This window comes from Schistocerca americana, chromosome 1 (assembly GCF_021461395.2).
Source record: "Schistocerca americana isolate TAMUIC-IGC-003095 chromosome 1, iqSchAmer2.1, whole genome shotgun sequence".
Lineage (NCBI taxonomy): Eukaryota > Metazoa > Arthropoda > Insecta > Orthoptera > Acrididae > Schistocerca > Schistocerca americana.
Window position 1 is genome coordinate 950,088,016 of NC_060119.1, and position 12,049 is coordinate 950,100,064.

Here is a 12,049-nt window from a genome sequence, read left to right on the forward strand (position 1 = left end):
CTGCCCAAAATTTAAAGTTCGTGTGATGAATTTGGATTTTACTTACAAAATGTGACGAAATGGATGGAGTTTAGAATTACAATGAACTGTCGAATTCATCTATAAGAAGCGATGGTAATGGGTAGCGGGTTGTTACACAGCGGAAAGGTTTCATTGCCACTATCAAATTCTATCGTTTTATTGAGTACTATAAAATTTTACGAGCAACATTTATGTGAATAATCGGAAAGCCCACTCCGTTTTTGTCAGAACCGTATATTTGCAGTAATAAAAGTAACATACTTGGAAAAGTCGTTAGCTGATGCTTGCAGAAAAAAAATTTCTGTGGCCACTCGTCATTTTACTGATGCAAAACATTCTGGAATGGAAATTATTCGAAGCCGTATTCATGAAAATACCGAATCACAACAATATTTCAAAAATTGACATTCGTTTATGTAAGGCTCAGTTTCAAATAATGTAGCTCCCATGTCAGGATGATAAATTATTGTAATTAAAACGTTCGAAAGAGGTTTATACATTTTCATTGATCAATCTGCAACTTCAACAGCTAAGAGAACTTCTTAATGAAATCTAATTTACCTAATTCAAAGTTAATGAAATGTTATTCAGAAAGAATTTTAAACACATCACAAATTTCGCATGACGGAAAATAAACGAAGCCTTGCAGGACTATACGTTTAGCCTTCCTGGTATCCTAACCCTTTTTTATTTGTGAGTAGTAAGTCTTCGAATTGGTTCGGTGACCCACCAAGAATTCATCTCCTGCACCATCTTATCTCAGAGTATCAGTTGCACGTTGGGTCCTTATTTCTCTGGTGGGTGCATCCAAACATCTCTCTTTCCTTTCCTTCAGATCACTGTAGTACCATGGAAGCTATTCCCTGATGTCTTCACACATGTGCGGTAACCCTGTCCCCTCTTCTCTACATATTTTCTTCTTCGGGGATAATGCGGATGATTCCTCTTCCTAGCCATCTAATTTCAACACCCTTCTGTAACACCACATCTCAAACGTTTCGATTCTGTTTTATCCCGATGATCCCACAGCCCTTGATTCACTACCATACAATTCTGTGCTCCAAACTTATATTCTTAGATATATCTTCCTCAAATTAAGGCAAATATTTGGTACTAATAGATTTTTATTCGGCAGGGAAGCTCTGTTCTCTTGTATTACTCAGCTTCTTACGTCGTCTATGCTTCGTCCCTTACATGTTATTTTGTTCCAAGCCAGCAGAATAACTTCCCTTCGCCTACCTCCTGCTCACCAGTTTTAATGTTAAATTTATCACTAATTTCGTTTCTTCTACTTGTTATTTGTTTCGTCTTTCTTCTTTTCGTTCTCAGTGCATATTCTGTGCTCATTAGATTGTTTATTTCAATTAACAGATCCCATAAGACGTATTGAGATTCAATGAGGACCTTTCACTCTTAATCCCAATCTTGAATCTTACTTTTATTTCCGTCGCTGTTTCTTTGATGTGTAGATTGAGCAGTAGGTGTGAATGACCATCTCTCTCCTACAGTCTTTTGATCCGAGCACTTCTTGTTTAGCCTTCCATTCTTCATATTACCTCTTGGATATTGTATAGTATCATCTTTTTCTACAGATTATACCCATTTTTCTCAGAATTTAGAACATCTTCCACTATTTTAGCTCGTCAAACATTTCCTCTAGCGACAAATTCTGTGAACATTTCTTAATTTCTCTTAAGTCTTGCTTGAAATACGAAACTTTTAAGCTGATTGTGGGATCGTTCTCGCACGTATCTGCCCATGCTATCTTCGAGACCGTTTGGATTATATTTTTCCGAAAATCTACTGGCATGCCATCAGTCTCATAGAGACCATCAGACAAATCTTGCAACTCCCAGAGCCCGTCAATCTATTCTTTCTATGTGCTCTGTCATGTACATTTAACAGGAGAATACCCACTGCACTCTTAATATTGACACCCTTGGTTTTAATTTCATCGAAAGTAATTTGACTTTTCTGTATGTTGAATCTGTCTTTCCAACGATCATTTGTTTTTGTTTTATTCAGATTCTTTCTGCAGCTATTTTGTCTTGCTTGCCTTCCACCTTGTGCTGATTCCATTCCTTAGTGTTTATATTCCTCCATTCCTGTCATTCCATAAACATTTTTGTACTTTTTTCTTAGTAAATCAAGTAAGGCGGCCACGGTTTCATCGCAGTTAATTTCCCTTTATCTAGTTTGTTTGTACAACTTCCGTGATTATCTTTTTTCAGGCTTTACCAATTCATAGCTGATTTTGTAAATTAATTTTGCTATGGTTAATACGCGACCTTGTTGTTAGCTTGTTTTTATCAGAGGGAGTCGGACTTCCAGCGTCGCTTTATACCCTATGCTTCTAATACAGTTTGGTCCTTAATTTATTCTAGTAAATAGATAAGCCAGCGAAAAATTTATGTAAATAAGTAAACAAATGAAAAACCTCCCCATAGGACTAATGATGATGACGAAACGAAAGATTACATTTTCAACCAAATAAACATTTATTAAATAATTTTCACACTTATATGAATGGAGGAAAAAATTTCGGATTGAAAAAAACAACAGTAATAAATATCTCCAGCATGCGTCTTCAGTTGATCGAGGAGAGTTCGTTGACCAGGATGACAATTGCACAAAACATGCATCAAACTTGTTACAAAGGAGTACAAGTATCCATAGCAGTAAATAATCACTAAAAACACAGTCAAATACTCTAAGTCCAGAGAAAAGTTAAAGTCTACAGCTCATGGTCACGAAGATCAGGGTATCCCAGTAATGGCCACCATTCAGATTTAAATCTGGCCACGCTTATAGACAAGGTACTAGAAAACGGTGAAAATTTTCTGTTAATTTTGTGACCTCTTGTTAAAATAACAACACAATCTTAAATAAGCTATTAATAGAACTCATAAAGCGCACCTATATCCAGTCTTACAGTGTGACTAGAAATTATGAAAAATTATAAATACATGTTAAACAGAAAATCGTGTGTACGCACGAAGATTAGATTAGGCTCTGCTGCCTTTGTGGAGTCCTGCCCAATCATTTCGTACGGGGTGCCTAAAGGATGCTGCATTCTTGGAATGATATACAACAATTCAAGCTAATAACATTAATAGTTTCTATTACAAATAAGAACATTGACAATACTTAACTTGGAATTTACAATGGTGTCGCAAGTGATGTGCGGCATGGAACATATATCCGAGTCTTTTGCTATATACAACGGTCATGCAAGTTTGACAAACAGTTTGTGGATTACTAATAACTGATATCGTAGCACTCTCTGCTAAGCGTGACCGTACACTGTCTCGATCCAGGGTGGCCGAGGCAGGCAGAAGCGGCGTTTATATTCTCTTCTTGCAGAGTTCGCTCCTGTCGTGGTGTGGTCCTTGTCAGTGCGCTATTGACCAACGTCGTTTCACCACCTTCTCTTCTCTTGCGTCCTTCATCTTCGTTCCGGCGCTTGTGGTTACACTAGAATATTCCTCGCCCCAAAGCACAGGACCGTCGTCGTGTACGGAGTGCAACCACGACGGGGGAGGCAGGAGTGACGGGGCATCGCCAGGCCGATAGCTGTGGCTGCAGGGGACGTCAAGCTTCCGGCCGTACCCCGCCATCCGGCCTGTGCTCCGGCGGAAACGTCCCCCGGAAAACGACCAGAAGGGTACGTGTCCACCTCCTGCTGCCATGAACGAGATGAAGAAGGCGGCGACTGCTACGGTGTGGGCAGGTCCAGCTCCATCGGTAGGACGAGAAGCAGCGGAGGAGGCGAAGGCTCCGTTTCCATGGGGACGTCACACGGTGTCGTGAGGACAATCTCTGGCGACTGCTGTGGCCGCGCTGTCCTCTGGACCCGCGGATCTGCAAGATCGTCGTGAACATGACCGAGGCGAGATTGAGTTTGACGGAGGGGCTGCAAGCCATCTGGACCTGAAAGAAGATGCTGGCGCTAAGTCGACAGACGATCTCACCTCGCGCCCACCGTCTGCTGCCGCTAAAAACCTTGTAAAAGACAATATCAAGCGTCGCGAGGCTATACTTGCAACCTTCCTTCGGCGTGGGATGCTAAGGAGGGTGGGGCAGGTGGAACAGTGTGCGATGGCGGCGGTCGTGAATCAATTGCGCCGGCGATGGTCCATCTCGCGGGTGTGAACGATATGAGGCGAGAAACAGTTGCAAGGCTTTATCCCTGGTGTGTGCGGAGCGAAGTTTGGCCGTCTGCTGCTTGAAGATTCTGACAAAAGTTTCCGCTTCGCCGTTTCACTGTAGGTGAAACGGTGCACTAGTTAGATGCTGTATGTCATTGCGTTCACAGAATGTTTCAAATTCATTTGACGTGAACTGAGGGCTGTTGTCTGACACAACTATTTCAGGTAAACCTTCGAGGCAAAAAAATCGATTACAACACCTGAATTGTGCTATGTGACGTTGCCGAGTTCATAGGCATAGCGAAAGGGAACTTGCTATATGATTCAATCACAATGAACCAATGAATGTTCGAAAAAGGTCCTGCAAAGTCGATATGCACACGTTACCATGGCGATAACGACAAAGCAGACAAGCAGAGAATGGTTGTGGCAGTGCAGACTGATTTTCCGCACATGCATGACACTGTGACGTCATCTGTTCTATTTGGGTGTCCATACCCTGCCAAGTACAGTGTCGATGCCCTAACTGCTTCGTACGAAAAATCCACCTGTGTCCTTGGTGAAGTAACTGCAACGCTTCTTTTTACAAAGCTTTAGCGATCAACGAACATTATTATCCACTGTCATTTTGAACAATAAATACACCTTTCCGTACAACGAGGCTATGCCGACGTGCAAAGTATCGGCGCACTTCTGAGTTGTTAATGCTATTCAAGGAACGAGGTCAAGATGTGCGAACGTTTGTCAACGAAGTGTTCAAATCTCAATCAGCTTCCGTGGCCTCTGAAATTTTCTTATAGTTCAGCGGAAAAGGCTGAAGCAGTTCAGAATCTTCAGCATCGATGTTACAATAAGATGCAGCAGAAGCGTCAAAGTCTGTATCAGGGCCAATTGAAAGACGTGAAAGCGCGTCCACATTACGATGTCGAGCTGTCGGGCGATACACAATCTCGTACTGGTATTGAGACAACAACAAAGCCCATCTTTTCAATTTTTGAGCAGTTAGTACAGAAACCGGTTTTTGTCGGATGAAACAAGGACTGCAAAAGCTTGTGATCCGTTACTAAATAGAATTTTCCGCCATAAAAATAGTTATGAAATTTGGTGACGCCATACACAATAGTCAAAGTCTGAGCTTCGGTCAACACTTTAGATGCGAAAGTAAGAGGCCTGTCTGTATCACGAATTCTCTGCGAAAGCACTGCACCGATTCCGTAAGAGGAAGCGTCATTTTCCAAAACAACTTGCTTGTTAGGATCAAAGTGAACTAATCATCGATCACTGAGCAAAGGCATCTTTACGTTTTTGAAAAAGTTTCATGACACTCGTCTATCCAAAAAAGCGGACATTCTTGCGACGCAAGCGATGCAATGGAGCCGCAATTTGTGCAGCATTCGGTATGAACGGAATATAATAGTTCATTTTCCCTACGACTGACTACAATTCTGTGACATTGCGAGGAACTGGTAAGTCTCTTATGGCTACAAATGTGACTGAAGAGGATGTACACCTTGACTGTTTATGAAATGAACAAGATACTGCTACTAAGGTTTAAAGAAATCACACTTGTCCAGTCGACACTTAAGTCCTGCATCAGATGACACACGAAACAAAGTCCGTAAATTTGCAGTACGTTCTTCAGGTGTACAACCTGCAACAATATCGTCCAAATAGTTTGAACAGTTTGGCGCTTGTGCATTCAGAAATGGTTCAAATCCCTCTAAGCACTATGGGACTTACCATCTGAGGTCATCAGTGCCCTAGACTTAGAACTACTGAAATCTAACTTAACCTAAGGACATCACAGACACCCATGCTCGAGGCAGGATTCGAACCTGCCACCGTAGAAGCAGCGCGGTTCCGGACTGAAGCGCCTAGAACCACTCGGCCACAGTGGTCGGCTCTTGTGCAGTCATCTGTTCCAAATACTGTTGGAAAATCCCGGGTGCAATAGCAATACCAAAAGGCAAACGCAAATATTTAAACAAGCCCAATTGAGTGTTCACAACACACGAGCTTGTTTATTTACTTAATTAATTACATTCAAGGTTTGTATGAATCAAATTTTAAGATTTATCTTTTAACTTTTATTTTTTGAGATTCGTCATCAAGCAGTATTGGAAGACGGGCGGCAAGCAAATTAGTTTTTGAAAAGTAGCGTCCAGCGCCTATTTTGTCCATGAGATCCTCTGGGTGTGGCAATGGATAAGAATCAATCACAGTTAGTGGGTTCACTGTAGACTTAAAGTCAACACAGAGGCGAATGTGACCTGAAGGTTTGGGTAACAAAACCAGTGGACTTGGACTTGCCCATTGAGTAGCTGATATGGGCGCAATAACTCCGTTATCTTGCAATTCTTTAAGTTTAACAGCAACTTTGTCCGTTAAAGCAATAGTAACAGTTTGGGCCCAGCAACATTTCAGCTGAGCATTGTCTTTCTGCGTAATACGTGCAACAAAACTGTTAGCTTTTCCTAAACCTTCAGAAAAGGGTTCCAGGAATTCTTTTACCAAGCTAGCTACACTGTCTTTTGCATTGAATGCAGACATTGACAGCACATTGTCCTGAATATTAAAGCCAAGCAAATCAAAAGAATCAAGACCAAATATGTTCTCACACTCGCGAGATAGTAGCACTGTAAAGTCACCGTTGGCATACGAGAGCGATACATGCCAGGCAAAGTACATGTTCCGAGAAGGGGTATGAATTGTTCATTATAAGCAGTCAGTTAGTCTCATGCTAATTTTAGACAGGCGTGGGGAGCCAAACAGTTCACATGCATGGCGATTGAGCAATGTGACACACGCACCTCTGTCCAAGTGAAATTTCCCACATTTCCCACAAATAAGTGAATGAACAGAAAAGTTTGACGTATCACAGAAGAAACTGCACACTCTCTTGTTGCAGACTTGGAATATACTGCATCAATTAAATGGGTCTTCTGAAGAGATTTTTGTGAGTGGGCTGAATTCTTATGTCTGTTCCATTGCAAATATACGGGTTGCACATGTCCTTTCCTACCATAAGCGTAACGCTGAGCTTGTCGGGAGGGGCAGTCTTGGCTTTTGTGTCGTGAATAACAGCGAGGGCAAGACTTACTCTGTTCGCCTGGGTAGCAGCCTGTTCAGTGAACTGCTTACGCGGTGTGCAGCGTTGATTACTCGGCGTGGCTAGCACAAGCAGCCGGTGCGGAATGGGGCGATCACAAGCAACAGACTCAACCCAGCAAATAGCCGGTTCCTCCAATTTATCAGCTGCCAGTGTAACGGATACGTACTGACCTAATATTTGTACTATCTGCTGAAATGATGTATCAGACAGTTTCAAAATCTGTTAACTGAGTTACACATCAAAAACACTGTGCGCGATAGCATCATAGAACATAATATATGGCCGGCCGCAGTGACCGAGCGGTTCTAGGCGCTTCAGTCAGGTACCGCGCGACCACTGCGGTCGCTGGTTCTAATCCTGCTTCGGGCATGGATGTGTGTGATGTCCTTAGGTTAGTTAGGTTTAAGTAGTTCTAAGTTCTAGGGGACTGATGACGTCAGAAGTTAAGTCCCATAGTTCTCAGAGACATTTAAACCATAATATCTTAATATAAAGCACCGCAAGCACATCTGAATTGGCGTTTCCTTGCCATACCCTACAAATCAGTTACCCACTAGCAATAAGTTTGTTCTGACCGTTTTTTGTAAGTGAAGCTGCTACCACATTCACTTGTTGGTCGTAAAAGTTTCTTAGTGCCTGTGCTACCTGGTCATAACTAAGTTCACTCGGAGTGGCGTTAGGAAAGATTTCTTGAATGAGGCGGAGCGCTGCACTTCCTACCGTTGATAATTGATATGGAAGTTTCACGGTACCTGGTACATTGTGAGCGAGGGAATGGGCTTCGAACTGTGGCAACCAGTCAGACAATTCTTCTTCTGTTTCACGAAACTGTCGAAAAGGTATTATAGCAGCAGGTATTGTTGTAGGTTGTGCTTGTTCCGCCGGGCGGGCAGCGTTGGCCAGAAGCTGGTGCAACTTTTAATAAACCCGCCCGTAATTCTTTGTACACATATTTGATCTGGAAAGTAGCTAGTTTTGGTGTTCACTCGTCCTGCCAGATTTCATTTTATACTTCACAAAATCATGCCCTTCTAGTCGCTCAGATTTATTAATTATCAAATATATCATAATTAAAACAACTCCAGCGTTCTCAGTATTTATCCTAGCGGCATGGCTTATGTTGAAATGAGTTCTTCTCATCACAGTATTTTTTCTGGTGTATGTGTTTTTCCTGTATCATGTCTGTATCATGTCTGTAACATACTTCTGTTGAAAATATGGGCATCATCTTTCATTTTATCCACTTTAGCCAAAACAGAATCGTCTCCAACCTACAGCCATGTGTCACCATTCTGGACTTGGGAAAACACACACTCTGGTGTCCAGCCATCAGCTTACAAGGATTCCTCACTCAGTGAGGGGGCTGCTGTGTACTGTCAAAGCACTGTTCGCCCAATTCAGATTGGCTTCTCGTAATGTCATATTGCACTTACATGGTTAACTGCAGTATGAAGTACCACCAGATTTCGTTGTAATTATCACATAGATCACTCCTTGTGCCTAAACTGGTGTGGTAAATTTGTGTGGTATATGAGTAAGCATGAGTAATGATCGGGAACCACGTGCAAACATAAACACATATTTGAAAATAATAGGTATGTGTAGCCTATACAAGCAAAGTATTATTTTCATTACTAAACAAATCTTGAAGAAAAACAGTTTCATTTCAGAACTTATTAAGCTCAACGATGTTAGCTACTTTGGGATTTTTAATTGTCCACATAACTCTTTTAACTGACAGCGTTTCACTATTGAAGGGAACCCTCAGATAATTAATTCACTGCAGCCTGTCTCACATACATCACCTCGCTGCCATTGCGTCATAATTTAAACCACTGTTGCTGTCCCATTACAATACCACATGGATGGGATTAGTTTCTTGCACCCAGGCTCCATCGGTGTGGTTGTTGGCCATCTTCCTTTTGCCTCCATGCACTACCAGCAATGCTTTGTACAACTGCTCGCCATCGAAACCACATTTTATCAAATATTGAAACAAAAGACAACAGTGAGTTTCTGTTTATTCTAGTGAGCCATTGACTACCAAGTGATCAGGCTATTTCAACCCTTCCGTGTTTCACCTTGTGTCCACTATAGATAGCTCTCCAAAGAGATTCACTAAGGGAACAAAGTATAAGAAGAACATTTAAATTCAGATAAGCCACACATACAAATGATGTCCCAAATACAAACATTTTAAGTTTGTGTGTCTGAAGTTTGATACCGAGTAACTTGCTTCCTACATCAGCTTCCGATAAAAGAAACAACCTCACCCAGAATAAATTAATTAATTCCTACTTGATCTGTGGATACATAGACAACAAAAATCAGTAGCAATTCCAGATTATTTGCTAAGCAAACACTGATTTCAAGAAACTCACAATATGTTTATTTTACGTATTGATATGGAAGCAAATAATTAAAAAACGCACCACTATTATTACTAAAATTCACCAGCAAATCTCACTTCTACATATGAGACTTAAGCTATAGATTCTGTTCCTTGTATCACAGCTCCACATCAGTACAATTTTTGACAAATAATACCTCTCAAATACAGCTATAGATACATAAGTAATGAAGCCCCACCAATATTTCGGTCATGACAAAAATAGGTACATAGTCATATTACAAAGTGAAATATTGAATTTGGTTTCTCACTCCATCCTCAGTCAAATGAATCCCTGACACATCTGTCATTTGCAGCAATGAAAACCAAATTACACCACGGATATAAGCTATCCTAACTGCACATTATAACTGTCCCACCTAAAAGAATTACAAAAACACACAGTAATAAATAAATGAATGAACACTTGAGAAGAATTCATCTCAAATATTACAGATTTGCAGCACTTCATTCTTTTTGTAAATGTCTTCGTTTCATCCTACGTTACTTCCCTTTTGAATGTTATCCTTTTCCTTTATTCCACAAGCACCGAAATACGGACATCTGTCCTCCAAAATAATGTTACGAGCATACTTATATAAGAAATCCATCCCCAAAATAAAATTCAGCATTAAACCATGAACAACGAAACAATTAATAGCAAGACAGTTACTGTCAATTATACATTGTAACAGTATTTCTATTATAATTGGCTTCCTTAGCTCAAGTGTTTCTTTTTTTTTTTTTTTTTTTTTTTATTTTCCCACCAGTCGCTGGTGATTCTTCCAGCAACTCCCTCCTTCTGATTTGTTGCCCGAGAGATTCTGATACAGCTGACAAACTAGAGTCAAAACCTGAAAGGACAATATTTTTCACTTCTCCCTCAATCACTGTGTTAATAGGTTGTGCTTTTAGAATAAGATTTCTCTTCAACTCGATTAAATCGAAGAATCAGCTTTAGTCTCCTCTCTGTCTTCCCTTCCTAAGATGCAGCGGGCTTATACACATTGGTATCCAAAGAGGAAATATCACAGGTATTACTTTCTTTCTTTACACTCACCTTTGAACCACTGTAAACTGATTCCTCACTAATAGCTTCAGTGCTACCGTCTGCATTGCACCTCAGTTCCATGCCAACAACTTCTTGTACTTTTGGCATCACTGCCTCTATCTTAGATACATGATTGATTGTAACAGTTGCCAAACCCACACTGTTTTCAATACGCTCCTGTTCAACAGCATTATCTCTACTAAATAATTCCATCACGCAATAAGTAAAATACTCATTACTTTCATTCTTTGGGCCAATCTCAGGAACCATTGTTGAGAGTTTGATACGGTTTGCACTAATATGTAGACTGATTTACGACAAAGTTTTGCGCACGGCGTCCATAAGTATTTCGTGCAAAGTGATTGCACTATCATGAACTTAAGTCCTCAGACTCTGTGAAAACGATGCCATTGCTAACTGATGAGAATGGCAGAAGACACATGTCCTTGATATCCTTATAACTTGCGCACCCAGTCGCTGTTGTGTGGCGGAGGAAACTTACACCGATATAGCGTATCTGCGTGTTTTCCATACGAATGATGTGTGGTAGTGTCTGCTTCCCACTGAGAATGTGTGGCAAAGGGAGGTTAGTACCGATGTTGTGGGAAGTAAACCGTTAGGTAGAGAGTGCATCATAGTGATGCAAGGAAATGCTGTAAAAGGTCACACAGAATACGTGTCTCTTGCCAGACTGGCAGAACAGCCTGGCAGGCTAGGTGACAGAGCAGTTCACAGGTCCTGTCGTAGCCTCGAGGTATCACTCCAAACGCCAGTAACATTCGTGACCAACAAATATTTTCCTGAAATGTGTTGCTTTAATCTAAGGTGTATGAAAGGGATCATATTTAGTTACCTAATGTTGTTCCCCGAATTTTAATCGTAACTCTATGCAGGGACCGGTCAACAAAATTACAGCTACACCAGACACGTTGTCCAGCTCTACGTTATCGTTGCTACCCATGCGAAGCTAGGGCTGCTCACTTTTTTCATTATGTTTATAACCTGGTCCAGTTCTATTTATTTTATAGCTCTTACGCCATCTGTGAACCATAAGTGGGGAAGTAGTTTGTTTTTGACTGTCTACCAAACAAGTATCACGTTTTGGACCCTTTCGTCTCGGTCTTTGCCTGTCAATCTCTCTTCTCCCCTGGAAATTCTCTTCCGTTCCACAACTTCTGTGCTCTACTCGTCGTTTATTTCTCCAGACCCTCTTTTTGTTCATGTCTAACATCCGTTTCTGTTGTCAGAATCAGCATTGCTGTAATAATAATAATAATTATTATTACCATTATTATTTTATTACCTCTGCCTTGATATTTATTGTTATT